Source organism: Anser anser, assembly GCF_964211835.1.
Source record: "Anser anser genome assembly, chromosome: 1".
In the NCBI taxonomy this organism is placed as follows: Eukaryota; Metazoa; Chordata; class Aves; order Anseriformes; family Anatidae; genus Anser; species Anser anser.
Window position 1 is genome coordinate 122,596,884 of NC_139720.1, and position 21,347 is coordinate 122,618,230.

Sequence of the window (21,347 nt, forward strand, 5' to 3'; positions counted from 1 at the left end):
GTGCCTGGCCATCCGGATTGCTTTTTCTGATGAGATGACTAATGGGGTGGATAAGGCGAAATCAATGACTGTTGTTTACCGTGATTCTAACAAGAATTCCATAGTATCCCTTACAGGCACGTCAGAGAGACGTGAATGGAGAAGTGACCGGACTTCTGGTTTCAAGGGGCTGTGATCAGTAGTACAAAATCTGCAGATGGCTGGTTACATGCAGTGCTCCTCAGGGGTGGATAGAAGGTCTGACACTGCTTTTGATGTCTTCAATAATGACCTCGGTGATGAGACAGGATACGCTTCAGCAAGTCTGCAAATAATTCCTGGCTGATAGTCAGCCAGCAGGTCCCCCTTGCAGCAGGGAGCCCAGCTGCTTACTGGGCTGAATTACTAAGAATGTAGACAGCAGGTTGAGGGAATTCAGCAGTGTTGGATTCAGCACTTGTGAGATTGCTTCTAGGGTATGGTGTCCAATCTGAGGAGGTGTCCAAATCCAGAGGAGGACCTGCAAAATGTTCAGGGTGCTGGGGGAGGTCTCATTGCTGGCCATAGTTTGGTAGTGGGAGGGTGCTGGGAGGATAGGGTCTTCTCAGTCTCTTTACAAAGCAGTGAAAAGGGACATTAAAATTTGATGTAAAAAACATAGTTTTTACCATGAGGATGGTCAAACACTGGAGCAGGTGCCTAGAGAGGCTGTGAGATCACTTTTCTGGGATATATGCACAAGTCACTGGGACAAGGCAGTGAGCAACCCAATAGAAATCGGCCCTTCTTTAGGTCTGTTTGTTACAAGATGATCTAGAAATCTCTCCCAAGCTAAATTGCTCTGACTGTGTCACTTGTCAAACAAGATTGCTCTTTACAAAAGCTGTCTAGTCCTATTGTATATCAGGTTTTTCTATGTCTGCCACTTCTATTACTTATTACCATTATTCCATATACTATCACTAGTAAGTATAGAAGCCTTTCTAAAAGTCGTCATCCCATCTTCCACCTTTCAGGCCTCATATTCTGAGTTGATTTTAGATGAGATGTTACCTGTAACACCTTGTGGCTCAGTTTCACCCTTGAGCTGATATAGAATTCTTGGGTAAATGAAATTTATTTCTTACCAGCCATCGTTCCTTTTCCATTTTCTTGCACTTTTTTTTCCTATGTATACACTGGTTTGAGAAAGTTCCTTTAGCTGGACACTCTCCATGCCTTCCCAGACTGTTTCAGGATGGGAAGCTGTCCTGAATACTGGTTTATGTCATTTAAGTTCTCAACATTTGCCTTGTCTTTGCATGCTTCTGTTATGCTAACCCTTTCATTTGACAAGGTCTGTAGGGGGAATCCCACTTGGGATATGATTGAGAGAAGTTTTATTACTAGTTTTCATGTTTTTCTAGTTGTTCCTTCTTGGCCGGTCTTCATTTTGGCTTTTTACATTGAGTCTGTTAGAATTTATTCCCCTTTCTATTTCCTCCATTTGTATGTGATTTCAGCTTTTTGAATGATGCTTCTTCTCATAACTGCTCTTCAGTCCTGCTGGATTTCTTTTGCTTGAGTCTTCATTCCTTCCCTTCATCCCTTCTTTTTATGTTCATTTGCTGCCTGCTCCCTTGTGATTAAAATCCTGATCTGCTTTTGGATTCTTCTCTCGATTCTCAATCTTGCAAATGATAAATGGATGTTGTGCTGTCTGCATGACAGGAGTTATGATCTGGAAGTAGTCATCTAACTTCCTTTGTTTCTTTAGCAGTTGTCCTTTGTAGTCTGGTCACTGATTCTTCTGCAGTAATTTTTCCTTCTCTCAAGGAAACTGCTCTCTCATCTGCTTGCTAGCTCAATACATGCCAGAGATTCCTGCTCCCACCTCCCGTGTTATATTAAGCTGCTCCTTTTTTATGTTATTTTTCCCACCATTTTTTTAAGGAAGTTTAATAGTACTTAGTTGTCTAAAGTACAGAAATTGTGTTTCTTTCTCAAACTTTCTGAAGTAAATTATTTAAGAACAATGGTAGATAACTAAGGACGCATTGCTTTTGCTTCCCTTTCTTTTTACAGCTTCACCCATCTTTTTTCTTTTTTGCCTGAGCCACAGAAAATATGAATTGTTTGCTACTATAACACATGTAATTTTAATTTTATTTAAGGAAAAAAAAAAAGTAACTTCATTTATCTCTTGTGAAGTATTCAGAAACGTTTGGTGTTTTTAGCTGTATTTCTGAAGCTTTTTCTTCTCCTTACTATGTTATTCGTGTATGTCTATTATAATGAATATTATCTGTAGTTTTACTTGTGTGACACCATTTTTCAATTTATATAACATCCCACCTAGAAATGAATTAGGCAGCACTAAACATAAAAGAAAGTAAATAAATTAAAAAAAAAAACTTTTAGTTTTGAATCACTTCTTAAACCAAAGCAACTGAAAAATAATTCATTCCGATGCACCATAATAAGCTGTTTTGATATGGTGCGAAGGTCCTTAAATGGACAGTTTTATATAAACTTTCTTCCAGTAATTTAGTATCTTCAACTACTGCCATTAAATCTCTGGTTTTGGAACTCTGACACCTTTCATAGTTTTTCTTTTTGTCTGTTTTGCAAAGTCCTGTGATAACTGACAGATGTTGCCTCTATGCCAAACATAAAATCTTTCTTTGAAACTTTCCTGTTAATCCACTGAGGTCTATGTTACAAGGTAGGAAACTCTCCATATATTTGACTGGGAAAAGTTATATAAGGTTGGCTCTCAATGGTATCAAACACAAAGAGCAGACTTGCATTAAAATGGTAAGGATTATATGCTGTGTGTTCTGATGCTTGGGTTTTATAGGGCAATTGATCTAAATCAGTGTAGTAGATCCAAGGGGAATACTGACAGGTTTAGAAGGGGTCCATGCTCCAGTTAATGTGTTGGAAGATCTCCCCATTAGGGTGGAAGTTAAGGAATTCCCATGTGTTTGTACATCATTAGTATAAGATTTCATGTTCACAAGCGCTAATTATGAAACAGATAGCAGGGAAAATCCTTCAACTGTCATTCATTACAATGTTGGACGACTGAGTGGCTCTTCCTGTATTAATTTTTAAGAGCAGAAACAATTATGATCTAACTCCAAATGCCAGGACACAGCATTTCAAATGCCAATAAACTCATTCTCACCTGGCGTACACCACACAGAGAACAGCCACCAGTCAATATATTTCCAGTGTGAGATACATCGGACACAGTACCAGGCAGGGGATGCAGGTAAGTGGAAGCAGCCTGGAACATTTTGTTCCTGGCATGGCAGTCTTGTGTCAAGTGTCTTACACCAGCTGGGTGATTGAAAAAACAAGCATCGCTCTGTTTGATCCAGCCTTCTCTCCAGATCCATTCTGAAAAAACACTCAGATTTTACAAACCTCACTGAAGGGAATAAATACTACTTCTAGTAAGAATCTGGGTAATGTGCTGATGGCATTGTGGGAGTGTTCGTACTTGGAACACAAGAGCATGGTCTGTCAAGAAGGATGATTTCTCTTGAGAAGAAGGTTGAGTTAGGATTCACTGGTTTGAGAAATACCCCTGAGTAAGCCTGAGTTCCAGATCGTGAATTACATCTGGAAAGTTAGGAAAAGCTTCTTTCAAACCTCTGAAGTAGGGAAAGTCAGTCCAAAGTCTTGAGAACAAGGAAAACAGTGGGATTTTAATCAAAAACTGCAGTTTAACTATTGCATAGAATTGAAGTATTTAATTTTTTACTATTCCTACTATGAGGTGATACTACAGTTATTGTTTCCAGCTTTTGTTATGAAGACTTCTACTTTTCCAAAAGTAAATGAATAATGAGCTCTGCTCTTATTGAGTGTTTAATCTTCAAAGCACATTAAAAAATATTAATTAATCCCCACAAAAATCCCTGTGAGGACTGTATGCAAGCATTATCATCCTTTCACAGATGGTAAAGGCAGTTAACACATCTCTAGTAATGCTGGAGAAAACAACTTTTGTTTCCAGAAGCCCATCCAGTTCTGTCAATTTGTTTTTACAGCAAAAAATATATCATTACTGAGATAGCTGTGAAGTGGAAAAAAACATTCTGGATTTTAATAGGCAGTTATATCTCTATACCTCCAACTTTGTTTCAAATTTGCTTAATGTGCTGCTCTGAATTCAAGATGATTTATTTTATACTTCAGAGGAGTTAGTTTTGGTCATGGATGAGCTAGTTGCAATCCAATTGCTAGTTTTCTGAACAAGGGCTGTTGTTTAACTGTACTGAATCAAATTCCTTGATACATGGTTTAATAAAACAGTAGAGCGGTGTTTGACCCAGTCACTCAACCTTTGAATTAAAGTTGTAGCTTAAAATTGCTTGCAATTAATTATCAGAGGTTTGCTAACTTTTAGCATTTAAAAATGAAAACATTTTTTTAAGATTCTTTGCATAAGTTTAAATAATTTTAAAATTAACATTGAATGCTGTAATTCTTAAATTTTAAAGTTGACAGCTAATCTGTGATTAAACTTTTTATTCTTTCACTTTTTTGTTACTATTGAACCAGCATCTTCAAAATGTTTCATAAATGAGAACAAAATTTTGATGTGGAGACTGATTTACATTGTTTCTAATTCTGTGTGCAAATCAAATAGTCTACAATCACGTAGTTCTTCTTCATGAACCTCTTGTTCAGAAACTACTTAAAACTTTCTGACACCTAGTCCTTTCATCTACTGAATGTCATCTTTCAGTGTTAAATGCATCTGCTAGGAAGTAGTGTCTAAATTAAGTTGCTCTGTACTGATTGGGGTAAGGCCTCTGATAACTAGAGCTGTGCACACCATCTGAGGGTGCTCGGCATCACTGAAAACCAAGCCTTTTTTGTATCCATTCCTCTGGTTTGAGTCCCTTAGCTCGAAGTGGCAAATGATGTCAGGTCAGCTTATGCAGTTGTGTTCCTCCTGGTGGTACTCAGCATGAGAGGCAGGGTGGAAGCTGGTGCTCTTTCCTCTGCTGATGAGCGCACTTGTAGCGTATTGCCAGATCTTGTATTTCATTTCTGCTGCAGTGTGGGGCATAAGAAACTGAAGCACTTGATCAAATTTGTCCTGTTCTCAATGGGCAGCTGATGATGGTTCAGTATTACAAGAAGGTGGTCCTTTTTGGAAGAGACTCTAGCTTGCTTTAAATTGTCAGGCGTAAGTAGAAAATCCTGTCACAGGCTGCTCCCTGAACGTCCCTATCTCTGTACATACAGATTGGGAGAGTGCAATGGAAAAGCATCCATCCATACTGTACTTAATTTACTACTAGATGTATCAAAGTTCATATACTTTTGTTTTAGCTGTGTTTTTGTATTGCAAGTATTCTACTGGGAAATGTTGGATAAAATTGGTATTGGATAGTTTGCTGCGATAAATCGAAACAAGGAACTGCAGAACTATTGTGCCGTGAACTGTAGTGACTGGTGAGGCTTTTAAATCTTTCTTTTCTAGAATATTCATTACCTTTCTTCAGTGCACTTTTACTGTACAATCAGTTATCACTCCACTGACAAGAATTAGTCTGTTAGTAACTTATCATAGGCTGAGAATTGCTACAATTCATCCTCTTATTTGTGCTACTGAAGCAAATAGATAGTTGGCTTCAATGACTGAAATACTGTATGATATATTATTCTGACCCACAACTTGACACGGAAATTGTTTTTAATCTTTCAATTCCAAGTCAATATGTAGTTGCAAATATGATTCTTGTTGAGTTTTCCTTGCATTAGCTTTTTTCATGAGAAAAAAAAAAAGAGTAATATTCTGTACAATTCGTTCCTAACACTAAAGAAATCTTTAGAGTTTATTTTCTTTCAAACCAAAAAGCAACCTGGACTAAATAAACTAAACTAATCTTATATATGGTTTTAATAAACATGTAAGTGTAATTAGTGTAACAGTGTCTATTAACAGTTGGGAAAATGCTAGCCATTAATTGAATATACACCTTATGTACATAACACATTCAACAGACATGACCAGCTACTTACAGAGTGCTTCCCCAATAGACATACACATTGACAGAAGAGAAACAGATAGTTTGCAAGTTAATTACCTATACTTAATTGTTTTATTTGTATTCTGGGGAATTCTTCTATAGTCTCTGTTCCTGAGCCCTTTTTAACGTAACAAAGCAAACACGATAGCATTAGTTATGACATAATGAAGGTGAAGAGAGTAAGTTTTCTGCTATTAATTGTTTAGGTTTTGTAGAACGGTTGTCAGACCTGATTTTACATAATTGTAGATATGTGTTTACATCCTAAATAGTATTACTTAAAATAAAACAATTCATTTTATGCTTAAATTGTATGTTGTTTTCTGCTGCTGTAATGGATGCAATTGCATGTCATTTCACAATTACGTTCGTGCTTTTGTTGATGGCTATTGTAACTGAAATGAGTCTACATTTGAAATAGGAGCAAAAGGCTTAAATTATGAAAATTTTATTAGTGTCTTAACTCCATGATATGTGACTTGGCTCCTTGGATTAAAATTAGAATATAACACTAAAGGAGATATTCATTTCTTTAAGGTCATTCAGCAGTCTGTGCCTAGAGGGCCATAACACCATACCTCTATAATGGCTTATTGAGCACAGACTAATAAAGGAAAAAATTGCTGCTAAGCTCTTGTGCCGAGAGCCTCCAGTTTACTGAATATAAGCATTTTACCGAAATAAGCATTTTACCTATTGAACTACAGCAGCAGAAATGCTCAAGAGTTTAGTTTTTGCAAACAAAAGGTTGTATTGGGTATGGAACCTGTTCCTTATGTGATGTGATGGCTTTGTGATTCAGTAGTTTTTCTTGTCTGAAGATTCTTTAAAATGTCAAAATGCAGCATCTCTTTGAAATAGCTGCCAACTTGTTCAGGATTATGTAGGATAAAAAAAATCAATGAAAAGATAAAGAATACAATAACATAAGGACAAAGCTTTTTTTTTGGGGGGGGGATTATTAAAATTCGTTCATCTTAAAAGTAGTTGCACATTAGTGGAACAGTTTGTTGTTGTTATTTGTTTGGTCCCCAATCTGTTTTCTCAGTCAAGGTTCTTTTCTCATGCAAGCTCTCCAACCACCAATTTTTAGTGCCTTTCTGGGTTAAAGTGAACTCCTTGCTGTCCTCCTTTGGTCTTTGGGAAAGATCTGTTTCTTTTTCCAGTATTTCTGAGGCTTGTACTGGGATCCTGTTTATGTTCTTTTCTGGAATCACTTCATTTGTGCTGCAAGCTTGGAGCACGTTCTCCTGACCCCACCACACGCTCTAGAAACACCTCATTGCATCCTCAGTTACTTTTAAAAGCAGGATCAGTCGTCTCTCTCTCCTTTGTGTTCCACCTCAGACAGACAGCATCAGTCAGAACAACATGATCAGACAGAGTCCCTCTTTGGAGAGTGATCACACCTTCTTTTAATAGACACATACCTCATACAATACATCTATACAGTACAATAGAATATACATATGATGTATTTTGTATATCAACACATGCTATGTGGCAATATTACATAAAAGTACATGCTGTAAATAAACCATATTTCTAAACAAGTAAAACATACTTTCCATCAAACTTGATGTGATGTGCAAATTTTAGATCAGGAAAACAGTTATGCATTGATAAATACATTTTGAAAAGCAAGTCTTGGCCAAGTGAAGTCAATGCAAAAATCTCATACATTTTAAGAAGGGAATAAGGGACAATGCATGACATTTCAGTGTAAATTACTCACAACCTATGTTTTTTTTTTAATCTTCTGGCATTCGTTTAGCATATTTTCACAAGGTTCATATTAGCTTCTGGGTTTCAAAATAATATTACATGTGTTTTATGGTATTTTTCAAAGGCTGATATATTTAGGTAAGATACAGATATGGCTGCTGCTTTGCATCAAGAAATAGATGAAAAAAGATTAGAGTAGCCTTTTTGCCATTGATAAAAACTAAATTCCTTCTTAATTTGATGTTACAGTCCTGTGCTTACTTTTTTTTTTTCCATTGTAAGCTTATTTTGGTATTAGCTGCTATAAGTAAGTGAATATGGAAGTTTTTCTACAGTTTTCTTGCCATTGTAGTACTAGATGGAAGAACACGTTTCTGCTGCACAGCAGGGAGTGAGGACTCAAGAAAGCACACAATACCAGTGCTTTGTGGTGGACCTGAATGATAGCCAAGCATTTGCAGCACCACTTTGTTTGTTTATTTGTCTATCCAGAGCTTCTGTTTGTTGATTACAGGGAAATGAAGAAAAATTAAGCTGCTTGCTCCAGTAGAGCAGTTAATGTACTGCAGAGTGTAAGAGTATACTTTTCTCCTTTTCCAGAAGGCTGTTTGTATTGCTCTTTTGGATACCTTATTTTAAATTGCTTTATTGCAAAATTAAAACAGTATTATTTAAAGAGTCAATAGTATTCTTACAGACTGCCTTAGAAGTCTGTAGCAGGTTATTAAGCTCAGAGCAGCCCTGATTTTGATGGCTGTTTAACTCAGCAAATTAGCTTTAACACGTAAATCCTCAGGGTGTGTGTACCCCTTATCACAAGCTGGGGTGGAAGAAAAAAGAAATTACTATGGTAATTTATTGAATGAAACCGTTTTTCATAAAGCATGGGAAAATTGCAGTGTTGAAGTCCCTTCAGAACAGTTCTGTTACATTCCTGCTCATTCTGAATAATTAGGTCCACCAGCAGCCATTTTACAATTATCAACATCTGCCACAAGTGTTTACAGTAATTTTAACACTTTACTGTGCTTCAGTAGTTGAATGTAGAACAGCAAAAAAAATTGTTTACAATAATTCACACAGAATTACTGCAGAAATAGCACACAATTAAATGTGAAAAATCAGATGAGCTGAAGGAAAGGAGTAAAGTCTGTGATATCTAAGAAATCGGAGTATGCTTGTATCTCGTAACTTCAATCTGTCACGGTGTCTTTCTAGTATGTATGAAGACAAGAGTAGTTGAGAAAACCTCTACTGAATATCACTAACTTAAAGATAGGTGTTGCTAATAATTGCATTTTTTTTGTAAATCAGTATTACACAAGTGGAATCACAAGTATAATTTCATGGTTTTAATCCTGCTGGCCTTGTTTCAGTCAAAAGCTGGGTACTGATGGTACAACTGTAGGGAAGGTTTCATAGCATTGAAGGCAGCCAGATCCGTAGTGATCACTTTCCTTCCTCCAGCGCTGTTCTGCTGTATTATCCTGTGGTGAAACAGTTCAGAATGCTAAACTAGTTGATAAATATTTGTTTTATTTTTTTTTAAAGGTTCATTTGTTGTAATAAGACTTGTAATGTTGTAATAAGATTTTATGTAATGCTACATTTTGTTTAAGTGCTGTCCAGGAATAAACCAGATGCTGTCCAAGTTATGAATGAATTTTAATCCTTGTAAGGAGCATTATCAATTTCTTCTAAAACTTTTGGTTGCACATTATCTGTTCAGGCAGTGTATAATAGTGTTCATGAATATGCAGTCTGGTTATTCATGCAAGAAGGAATTTACCATTCTCTAATTATTTTTTCATTATTAAGTTCTTCAGAAGTCTGGAAACTGCCATGACTCTCTTGTCTGCCTCTGTTTATTACGCTCTTGCCCAGCAGCTATATAGATCCTTCCTAGGCAGTTGAATAGGTGTTTGATGCTTCCCAATTCCGCAGCCAGTGGTAGGCAGGATGTTTAGGTGCAGGGTTTTTGGCTTCTTTGACTATGGGGCCCTCGCTGAGGACCAAGGACTACCTGAAAAAGAATGGGGTTGTCTGATGAAGTGGGCCAAGAGAAGAGTCTCTGACAAGGTTCTAACCTTGCAGTAAGGGCTTTAACCTGAATGTGTCATTAGCTGAGGAGAAGGGAAGGCACAGGGGACATCGAAGAAGTGTTTGTGAGATATCATGATGAGAGGGCTCTCAACTTCCCCACGTGAAAACCACTACACAAATGCAAATGATGTGGGAAACAAACAGGGGGACTAGGAAGTCCATGGACAGCTGCAGAGCGGTGTCCTCATTGGGATTACAGGGGCATGAGATTGCTCTCATGGCTGTGCTGCAGTGCATAGACATAGACTTTCAGGAAAGATGGACCATGACCATAGGGAAGGAGGTTGTGCTACATCCAAAAGTGTGTCTGAAGAAAATTCTAGGAAGAGAAGGGGAAGACCAGCCAATGTAGAAGCACTGCATGCTCTACAACTGCAGTAGAAGATTATAATTGGGCTTGTTACTGAGCTGGTGTGAGTCACCACATATTCAAGTCTCTAAGTCCCATGTTCCTCTCTGCTGGGACTCCCTCTAAGAGTAATGGATTAGAAATCTTTTTACTAGTCTACTAGTCACTGAAATGACACTGACTAACTGTGTATTAGCCACCAAACATTTATGAGAAGTTCAGATGGAAGTGATTTTCCATTCTTTAGTTGGGTTTTATTCAAAGAAGTGACCTAGAGTTGTGACCTTGAGTTGGATTTTATTTATTTATTTATTTGTTTGTTTATTTTCCTGAAAGGTTTAGGGTTTCCCCTACAGCTACCTTATTATTTGACAGTATGATCACATAAAGGAGAGAAACAGGAGATTTCCAAGTCTTTATGGATTTAAAATTTTCATTAAACTAATTTCTTTGTAATGTTCTGCTGCTGATTTTTCTCCTGAATATCTGGTGCAATGCCCAATGTGGCACTAAGAGAAGAAACAATAATAGTTGAGAAAATCAAACTCTGACTTACCCAACAGTGAGTTACTGATTTAACTTGTTAAGGCCGCCACGTTTTTCGGAGAAAATATTGCTGTCTATGACATATTAACATTTTTTAAAAGAAAGTCAATAAAAAAAAAAAAACAGAAAAGCAATTTGTCTTAAAAGAGTATCCAGAGCTACTGATCTACTTCTGCTATGTTTTCTCTAGCAGTACCTTCAGAAAGTTGTAATATTTGAGTAAAGACTTTTAAGATTTGATGGTAGAACACAAACATGACAAAAGGAGCCTGACCTGTAAGATCTTTGAACATGCTTCAGTGATGATGGACTATCAATTCTCCCTATTCATTGTTTGCCAGGGGCACACAGATACTATAGAACAAATGCTTTTCAAAGTATTTTCCTTTGATTCTGCTTGCTTTATCTTCCTGTAGTTATCCTGGCATAGGTTATTTCATGCCTGTTTTATCTGTATATTTAATACCTTTTTTTACAAGTTGTTTTGTTAAACAATATCCTTGTTAGCACTGAATTTTCACTGGAAGTCATAAAGGCTTAGAGAGTAAGAACCTCTGTGCAATACAACTGCATCTTTTTGAATTGAAAATCATAGTGAAAATGAGACTTAATGCTTTATTAACAGGATTATATCCTCAGGTCATCTGGGATTTCAGAAATGCAGTTAAGTTCTAGAGACTCAGAACTTGATCATTGCGTATTGTTTGCTATGCCATGGCTCCATAGTTTAAAGTAAGTGTAATTTGACTTAACTGAGCAGTCATACTGGATCATAGGGTCTAGGCGTACCGGAAAGATTTGGGAGGTGCAATTATCTCATTTTTCTGTTGGTGTATCTTGACTCACATTTGCTTAAGAAGACATTTTTTGCTGGCATAACTGCATCTACTGAAAAGCTTTGCCTGTCAGGCATTGTAAATTCATTTTGTAATTATTCAAAGTTTTTAGAAAATAATTCACTTCTCATCCACTTGTCTCAGAATTGACAAGATTTTTGTGTGCCTTCCTTCTGCTTTGCTGGTCTCTCTGGTCATCTTGGGCTTGATGGGAAGAATAGTGTGGCAAAGCCACTTTGTCCCCACTGTTATTCTGTATGTACTTGACACAAACTGAGTTCTTCAGTCTCCAACAAATCTGTTGTTCCGGACTTAGAAATTTGCAGGTTGTACACTGTTAATATTCCACGTTATGTGAAACATGGCTTATGCTCATGTTTTTTGAGGGCCCAAAATATGTATCATTAAATTATTAATGTTGCAGCTTAATAAAACATGCTGCTTCTCCATGACTGGTTTCATACCTGTTTGCCCTAGCTGAATCCAACAGGATCATTTTTAGTACAATTACTATGTTTCTGTGGCGATGAGATGACTTCTTAGAGTGGTGGGCCAGCCTGCCTATCTGATTGGGTCCAGATGGTAGGGCAACCAGAGCTGAAGATTTTTCAGAAGTTATACTGATGAATAAGGAGCCACAATGGATATTGTCCAAGTGGGATAGTGACCATTTTGTATATCTTTCGGGATGTTAACTATTTGCAAATAATAAAGTATTGCATTTTGCTTGTTTGAGGTTTGGAGAGCTGTTTGCTTACTCTTCTAGTTTCAGAGGTGTCTCTCAGTTGTGTTTTTGATTGTTGGTAGTCTTTTTTGTGTGTGTAGATTTGTTGTTTTTTTCAATACAAATAAGTGAGAGAAAACACAGGTGACCTTTATTTAACAATCTGTTTGTAATTTACTCTAAAAAGACTGTCCTCTGCTTAAGGAATGAAAATATCCCAGTAGAATTGGGCTTGTATTTCATCATGTCTTTAGTTATTTATTAGATGTTGTAGGCACTGGTTCAAAGTCTAATTCTGGGTCTTCAGAGCATTCTTAGTTCTCTGCCAAGGCCTCTTCCTCTGAATAATTTTTAGGTGATTTTTTTTTTTTTTTAGTGATTAGCCACTAAATTCTTTCTTTAAGAAATTTTCTTTAAGAAATTCTTTCTTTTTTTCCCGGATAATTTTTTGCTGTGTCCTGTTGCCTCATAGCCCTGTTTAAACCCATTATTTGAGTTGCTTGCATCTTCTTTGTTAACATAATACGTGATAAATATGTAATACATATATCTTAAAACGCATTCCTAACTCCTGTTTACATTGTACTTGCTGCATTAACCCATCTCCAGCTTTTTCCCATTTTGCGTTGATGTATTATTAGCTGGTAAATATATTTATATGGGCTATATATGCAAAGGCTCTGTGATATCTTTAGTGTAATGCCTTGTTAGAGTTTCTAAGAATAGGCAGACATGACACATCGTTATTGTTATTTTTGCTAGGTTATTGCATCCACATATTTATCCATAATTAAATAATTAGAAACAAAATAACCAAACAACCTCCACTGTTTTTTGTTTGGTTGGTTGTCTGGTTATAGGGGAAAAAAAAAAGATGAAACTACAGTAACTTGTATTAAAAATGTATAGCTGCAAAGTAATTAACATAAATTATAACGTAAAAGGTGCGGGGGGGGAGGAGGAACAGAAGAAGAGGGACTTGGTGATCCATTGAGTCCTGTTGTCTGAAATTTCAGTTAAACATGTAATGATGATGTTTTCAAGTTCCTCATTTTCTGGCATAGTCAGTTACATATTTTGCTCCTGTTCTTTTGCCTGTCTCAGAATCTCACTGAATATGGCAAACTTTTCAGCATCTTCTGCAATATATTTATTAATTTTTATTTTATTCTCATTTATTCCTGTGTCACCATCATCCCTGAGCTTGATGTTGCTTTTTATTCTGATTGTTTTTATGCCATGGTATATTTATAAAGTACAGTCACATCTCCAGTCAGCCTTTGTTAGGTAAAGCTTTCAAACTTCTTTACATTGTCTCCCACTTAAGATAATAAATTTTCTTTTCCACTACTTGTTCCACTATCATTTTTGAACGCCTCATCAAAACTGTACATAGAATTCCAGATCAGTTCTTATTAATTGCCTTGTTCTTTTATCACCTTGCGCAATAAAATCGATATTGTGTTTCTTCAAGGGGAGTCAGGTTTGTCTTCTGAAATTGATTTCTGAAAATAAGTCCCATATTTTAAGGCTGTGTTCTCTCTGGCTCCTTGGAGACGCAGAAGTATAAGTTATTTTCAGGAGATCATGTTACACAGAATACTATATGCATTTGCTGTAATTGTAGCTGTCCTATAAAGTTTGACCAGCATAATTTTGTGAGTATCACAGCATGCTTCAGTTCTTCCTGCATCTCGTGTGCTATGTCTGCATTAGCTCACTGGGCATGCACCACTTAGGCCTTTGAAGAAGCTGTGCATGGTTTTATACTGGCATTACCACATAATTTGAAGGGTGGTTCTGTTCAGTGTCACCCAAAATTTATATTGGTAAAAGAAATAATAAGTTTTTGGATCAAAATTTGCAGTCCTTCATGGCTGTATCACCTTCATGACTTAAAGCTGTTGTCTAATCAAATAATAAACTTTTCTTCTCCTTTCCTTAGTTAAAATATCTACTGACTAGTTTTATCAGCTTTGATCCTCAAAGTCTCTAAATTCAATTGTTGAGTCCAAACAGATGCAAAAACCTGCCTTTAAGTCTGCCATACGGACGACCATTATGTTTATGAACTGTTACAATGCCTACATAGTTCCTAATGTATTGTCATGGACTAGAGGACAAGGTATTTAAAGTGTTAAAAATATTTGATAATCTTTTTGGGGAGGCAAGCATGAAAGGGAGATTTCACTGTTTTTATATATATATAATGATAAATATTGGTTTTATTTACACAGACATTAACTATACTATTGGGGTTAAAGTATATTTTTAGTACCCATCTTATCCCACAGAATACATGCTTTCACCTCTCTGAAAAATTTGTTTTTTCTCAGTAATATGAACAGCCAGAGCTTTATTTTTGTTTTTATTAATTTTTTTTAAGCGTAATTAAGTCATTGTGGAAGGGAGAGACAATTGGAGATAAGATTAAGAAGAGTTTGTAGACAGTTGAGTTGGGAAACTAGGCTCTGTACTGCCTACTTTGTAGCTCTTGAAAGTGCTGTTACTCAATCTTCTGTGTTCATTTATTCCTATCATTTTCCCCATTTATTCGTGTACTCCTATTATGCGCTCAAGTGATTATTATAGGTTACCTTAGTTTTTTTATGCTTATTTTAACAAGAGCAAGGAGGAGCTTTCAGGGAGCTTCTGTCTTTAGTTGTTTCTTTTCAGCTCAGAGATGGAAACAGCTCGAGGCTAGCAGTGCAAGGCTGTCCACATGGTCTTTCCCATGCTTTCTTCAACATCTGTAGGTAATCAGTTAGTGTTATTTAATAAAGGCATCCACTACAAGGTTGCAGTTCTTTTTCTCAGTTGCTTCTACGCAGCTATTGTCATAAATCATAGCTGGAATTATCTGTCTGAATACTGGAATCATGTTATCGACTTGCTTCTAGGAGAGAAGACCACAGAGAAAATGAATACGTATGAACTGAGAAAAATGTGAGAAAACTTCTTAACAGTGAAGACAGAAACAGGTTTAATAAATGAGCCAGTACTGCAGAACTTATTTCAGTAACCCCATGCAGGTCGTTCCTTCAGGATGTGCTTTTCCTGTTATCTCGGGACACTTGGATTCTTTCATCAAGAAACTGGTGCAATACTACGTAGGAGTGCATCTGTTCAGGCACATAGCAAAGCGTTACAGTGCTGCTAGATAATACCAAACACACTCTCTGAAGTTCCAATAATTATGGTTTTCTTGTGATATATAAAATTTGATATATTCCACTGTAGATTTGAGACCTGCTATATATATTTTAATGTTTATTTGACATATGCATAATATACCAGTTGGAATCCCAGTCATCAACTCTTGTTGCAGTGCATACACCTATTCCAGTTTGCAGGGAACTTTTAAAGTAGGTATTGTAGTTACAATATCCTCAAATCCAGATTGGCTTAACAGAGCTGTAGCATTTTCAGTTCTCTTTAGGGTCTTGGATGCTGCTTCAGACTTGTCAGTGTCACGTACACTTACTTTTACTCTATTAGGCTGTGGCTTACAATGCCTAAAATAGGCAAGCCACCTTCTGTTGCCTGTTTAAATAGAGCTACTAAAACGTTGATTTATCAGTCTTTCCGGTATGTATTGCTTTTGAAATACCTTGCTTTACTCTTGATTATTTCGCTACTTCTCCAATGCTAGCAACATATTGAATTGCATTTACTTTGGGTTTCTCAAAACAAGTTCTCATTTTTATTCATATCGTTGCTCCAGTATTCATTTGCATCCTGAAATGTTCTTGACACTTCACATATGGATCATTGGCATACAGTCAAGGAGGACTCTGTATTCCAAACCTTTACAGATTCTGTTGAAGCAATTAGATGTCTATTTTCTCCTATTATCACCTTCCCCCTCACCTTACTTCCCACCAGATGACAGATGTTCTGTTTGGTAACTGGTTTACTAGAGACGATTTGGGGGGGGGGAACTTTTTTCTATTTATTTAACAGTTAAGATGGAAAACACAGTAAAATGCTATACAAAAAACATTGTACAGGACACAAAGGCAAAAATATACTAGTGGAATCTCTTCACTAAGAAAAAACAATCAAACAAAAAGAACAGGACAATGGAAAAGATTAGAATAAAATGTAGAACAGGTTACCTCAAAACATATTGCTACCTCAAAACTGATTACTATGTCACAGTCACATAAGCTGTTGCTAGGAGTTGTATTAACCTGTATCTCTCTTGAATGTATTTAACAGCTTGACTGTGAAGTGAAGGGAGGATAAGAGACTGGAGCTTACCGTGCCCCAAGCAGAATGGCACCACAGTATGGGGCCTAATAGAGTCAGCGTGGCTCTAATTCAAGATCTGCCAGTGGTCAAAAAAGAAAAAAAGAATTTACATTTGCAAAATGTATTTTTCCATGCTACATAGATGACAACACGCCAGAAATGCTAGTAGAAGCCTACTTTTATGCAAAACATGAGCAGATGTTTCTAGCTGGAAAAGTATTAAATGCCTTAGAATTGACTTATGGGCTTGAGATGTTCTGATTGTCCATTGTGAACAGTTCTTTTCCCTCAGATAATTACATTTAAGGCTTTTCTTTTCAAATTACTAAACTGTTTGAACAACTTGCTGGTGGACAGAATGCATACAGTTAATAAACATTGGATCAAAACTTTCATTTTTAAAAATGATTAGCATGACATAGATTGTTTTTCCTCATGATTAACCTAATGGAAAAAAAAATCAGCACATTAATATACTTTCTGTATTCTTACAGTTATAATCCCATTAAAGTTAGAAATCCTCCTCCTATTTCATTTACAATAAATTACTATTTTTTTAACGTTTTGAAGTAGAAGTATTTATGATTATATATCAAAGTGAATCACTTGGGTTTCAACTATTTTTTAAAGATTTATTTTTACAAATTGTATGCTCCTGTAAAGAGGAGCTAGTCTTTTTGTGTCTGTTACAGCTAACTTTTTAAAGACCTCATTTGTCATTATGATACATACAGTGTGTGAGTCATGCATATAAGAGCCAATATTAACTAAGTGACTAGTCTTCATTTAGGTGCAGGAGTAACGCATCTAGTGACAATCAGCAAGAAACCTACTCTTCAAATTTAAAACTTGACATCAAAACAATTTTTACTGATTAATTCCTGATGGAATTTTATGTTAGATTTTCAATATGTAACCAAAACGTACTAGTTAATAATGTTCTCTAGTGTCTTGCAATGATACTGAAAGATAATTTGATTTTTTTTTTGGTTTTAATTAAACAAATGTACATATCTTGTGAAAGTAAGATCTATTAAATATAAAAAAAAAAGTGCATTATATTTGTAAACAGTACCCTGGCCTAAAATAATGAAAAACAGGTAATTTCATTTGTACTATGGTGCATAATACATATAAATTTTTTTTAAGGAGGATGAGTCTGGGGGGGAGGGGATAGAGATTTAAGCAGTTTTTCACATTTGACCTGAAGTATGGATTTTTTTCTGCATGAAAATGTAGCTACAATCCTTAAACATTCTGCTACTTAAATAAATAAATAAGTAAATACATCGATTAAAAAAACAGGAACAGCTTTGTTTTGATTGTATCCAGTTGTCTATCTTCGGCATTTTTTGTTATTTCTTTTCCCATTTGCTTTTCTCAAATTTCATACAAAACCAGTTGTCCTTGAGGATCTAGAGGGGAAAAGAATGAGTGACATTACTGATGCAGCTCTTCAAGTTCTTCCATAGCATGTCACAAATCTTGCAAACACAGAATCAGCAAAATTGCATTTTCCATGTAATTTTGCAGCATGTAAACAGGTGGAGTGGTTGGAGTTAAATTTCTTAAGATAACAGTTGTACAACAGTAATATTTTTACTTTTTGTGTGTGTTAACAGCCAATCCAGTTAGGCAAAATGTTCCTAATACTCCATTAACTGATAATCTGGAATCAACTGGAATTATGCTACTGTCTAGCTTTTGGAGAATAACTACAGAATGTTTTATGAAATTCTATAGCAGAAATATCATTTCAGTCTTTGAGTATTGTTGTCCTATTTTTTATTCTGAGTGATATACCTTTGGCAGGGATTGACATAAGCAATGCCTAAGTAAAAAACTTTTCTAGCTTAAGCATTTATAAAAGAAAAATGGCAAATGTACAATATGTTGGAACAGCCCATTTGTTTTGATTTCTCAAATATCCTTAGCAAAATTACTGTTTAGGTGCCTGCTAATCTTACCTTTTTGTACACTATTCCTGACTCCAGCTATCATTCGGGATAATTATTTTGATCTTTATTTTCAGGACTTTTCAGTAGGGCATAGTTGGAACTGTTCCCCCCCTACACACCTTTGCAGTTGAGGGTTTTGAGTAACCGAACTGCAGCTTTCAGCAATGTACATCAGTGTTTATTACAAGAAAATTAAATATTGCCTTTTACTCGTTATCTCAGCAAAATTATTATAGCTACACTCACTGCCATTAAAATCTTACCATTTTTTCTCACTAACAAAAATATTAATAAACTTCATATGTTAAAATATTAACAGATGTAACCCTATTTCATAAAACTAATATTTTGTTGCATTGCAGTTTTTACTTTATTTTTTTCTATCTTTATCCTTTACTGCTAAGAAGCTACGTACGCTAGATATAGTTTAAGGTACAGAAGTTACGGTGTTACTGAATAAATGTCTAACACTGTAACAAAACTAAAGAAAAATATAGATCACCTTAACTGCTCAGCATAGGTGTAGGTCTGATTTTTCAGATTTCAAAACCAGAGGTATTGTCAAGTTCACTCAACCAGGACAGTACTTGCATATCAGTTCGAGATTCCTTTGCACTTCTGCAGCAAATCAGAACAGACATTCAGATGGATTTAAAGTATTCTCTGCCACTGAATTTTTTAATACCAGATATACTTGAATTCCACAGCACTTAATTCCCACAGATCCTGAGCTATCTTCATAATTGTGAAAGGTAAACACAAATGTGCTAAACTTCTGCAAAGATTTTCTTCATGCTGTTGTTGTGAGCTTGTTCAACAGAGCCTACAAAACATGACTGGTCAGCATTTTGAAGGTATTCTGTAGGTCATAATGTTTAAAATGTGTACTTTCTTAAGGAAAAGTCTGTTGAAATTTTAATGGATTTTTCTTGAGGGAGTTTCAAACCTAGTTTTAGGTGAACAGATATTCAAATCTACAAAAAAGAACAAAATGAATGGTGAAACAAAATGAGTAGGTCACCACTCGTCTGTCCTCCAAGTTTCCACTGTCACTTCAAGGCTTTATATGCATTTTGTGCCTTCTAATACCAGTTCCTTTTGCAAACTGTGAATTTTATTCTGCAAAACAATACTTTGATCTGCATGCTTATTCATGTAGGCCCCTGAACAGCCTTTCAAAAACCTGACTTTTGGTTAGTCCTGTTTCAGATAATACCTTGCTTGTCTATGTCACTGGAAAGAAGTGGAGCCATTCAGTTTTACTATTTTTAAAAACAAAAACCAGAAAACCCACCACCAACAGCAAAATGTTTTGTAAGATCGCAGACTAAATGAGTTAGTTACTTCTCTGCGAAGAGGACTTGAATTCACTCTTAGTACTTAGTGCGGAATGGAATACACAGACTGTATGATAGAGCCTTGCCAATAAAATTGAACCAGTGCAGCCAAATCTGTGACTTCATCTTTCACATTAAGATGGGACTCAACAGGTTTTTTTTCATTGATTCTTAGTTTTTAGTTAACTGTCATTAGTGCCCTGTTTAATAGGCATACATTTTTAAATTTTGTCCTTATTTTAGATAATTCAGTTGAGGCTGATGCTGCAGTGGGAGTTTCTATACAAACGTTGCAAGACTCAAATCCTCGTGTGATGAGTTTACGTTGTAGAAACTAATATTTTACAATAGATTCTGTTTATTTCAACAATCTAATAGCTTCTTCAATTATCTGTTGTACATCTTTTAAGTACTTTCTAAACAGCTGCATATTGAGATAGTAGTATTGTTTTCAGAAATTCTAATAAAAAGTTAGTTTTGTGTCAATATTGTTAATAAGCCTTTAAATAAAAACTGTTTGATTGAAGGGAGGAAATAAAGCAAGCCTCTCTTTTTCAGGGAACAAAGCTGTATAATTTCTGAAAATTCAAAAAATCAACCTTGAGAGTCTCCTTCAGTGTTATGGAAGAGAGGGCTTTTTTTTTTTTTTTTTAGTACAGTGCCCAAAATGTCTTTGGGGGACAGCAGCAAGTAATATTAAAATATTTGGAAGATATTTTTTGTTGTTGTTATTGCTGTCATGGAAGCCAGTAGTGTTACGCAGTTTATAGGATTTAAAAGTTGCAGTTTTATTTTTTTCCTACATTATGATTATCTGAAAATCCTACATACATCTGTTCAGGGCAAAGGATTTCTTGTATTTTTAGGGCTCAAGCCTTATCTTGCTTCTCAGCACTGTATTAGGTAAAGTATGTTTCAGAATTTCTATCTCAAATGTAAGAGAAACCACATCAGCAATTTATGTATAGTAATACAAACTCTCTGGCAACACAGCAGACACTTAAGCTTTCTTCTTTCAAAGTTACTTGGCTATTAGTTTGATGCAAAAGCCGAGTAGAATCAGCACAAATAATGTCAGAGTTATTTGGTCATAGCTTCGAGAAAGCAAAATATTAGGGAATGGGAAGGGCTATGCTATTTATAAGTAAACATGCATTTGAAACTTGGAAGCAATATTTGGATGAATCTTTTCAATTTGCACTCTGTGTGGCTGTATGTACATAATATAATACCATATTATAAACTGTGGGATTTTTTTCTTGTTGGTAGTTGTGTGCAGTACACATACAATACAGGAGCTTGTTTAGGTATTTATGTCATCCTCAATTTCATTTACCTCTTAAAAGTGCTTCTTTCCACTGGAACTCTAAATTTTGGCAGGGAACTGCTTCTTGACAGAACATAAGTTGGCAAGGAATAACCACTTATGAACTGGAAAGCTTATATAAGCTGGCTGGTGGATCACTTTTTGAAGAGTTTTATTTTTATTTTTATTTAACCA

At 35.7% G+C, this 21,347-nt stretch overlaps 1 protein-coding gene and 1 long non-coding RNA gene across 33 annotated transcripts in view; one reads left to right on the forward strand and one right to left on the reverse strand.

The window, feature by feature from the left end:
* Positions 1-21,347, forward strand: part of DMD (dystrophin) — a 1,241,706-nt gene that overhangs the window by 414,584 nt on the left and 805,775 nt on the right. The gene's annotated exons all lie outside the window — the stretch shown is intronic.
* LOC310905167 overlaps positions 489-21,347 on the reverse strand; it is an 80,831-nt gene continuing 59,972 nt past the window's right edge. For 3 of the 9 annotated variants that reach the window (XR_014588814.1, XR_014588821.1, XR_014588822.1), the window contains 3 exons: positions 19,012-19,127; positions 16,561-17,966; positions 489-15,193 (listed from right to left, as the gene is read on the reverse strand). This is a non-coding gene — a long non-coding RNA (uncharacterized lncRNA). The remainder of the gene's footprint in view (positions 15,194-16,560; positions 17,967-19,011; positions 19,128-21,347) is intronic. The other 6 variants (XR_014588816.1, XR_014588817.1, XR_014588819.1 and 3 more) reach the window with 6 other exon arrangements.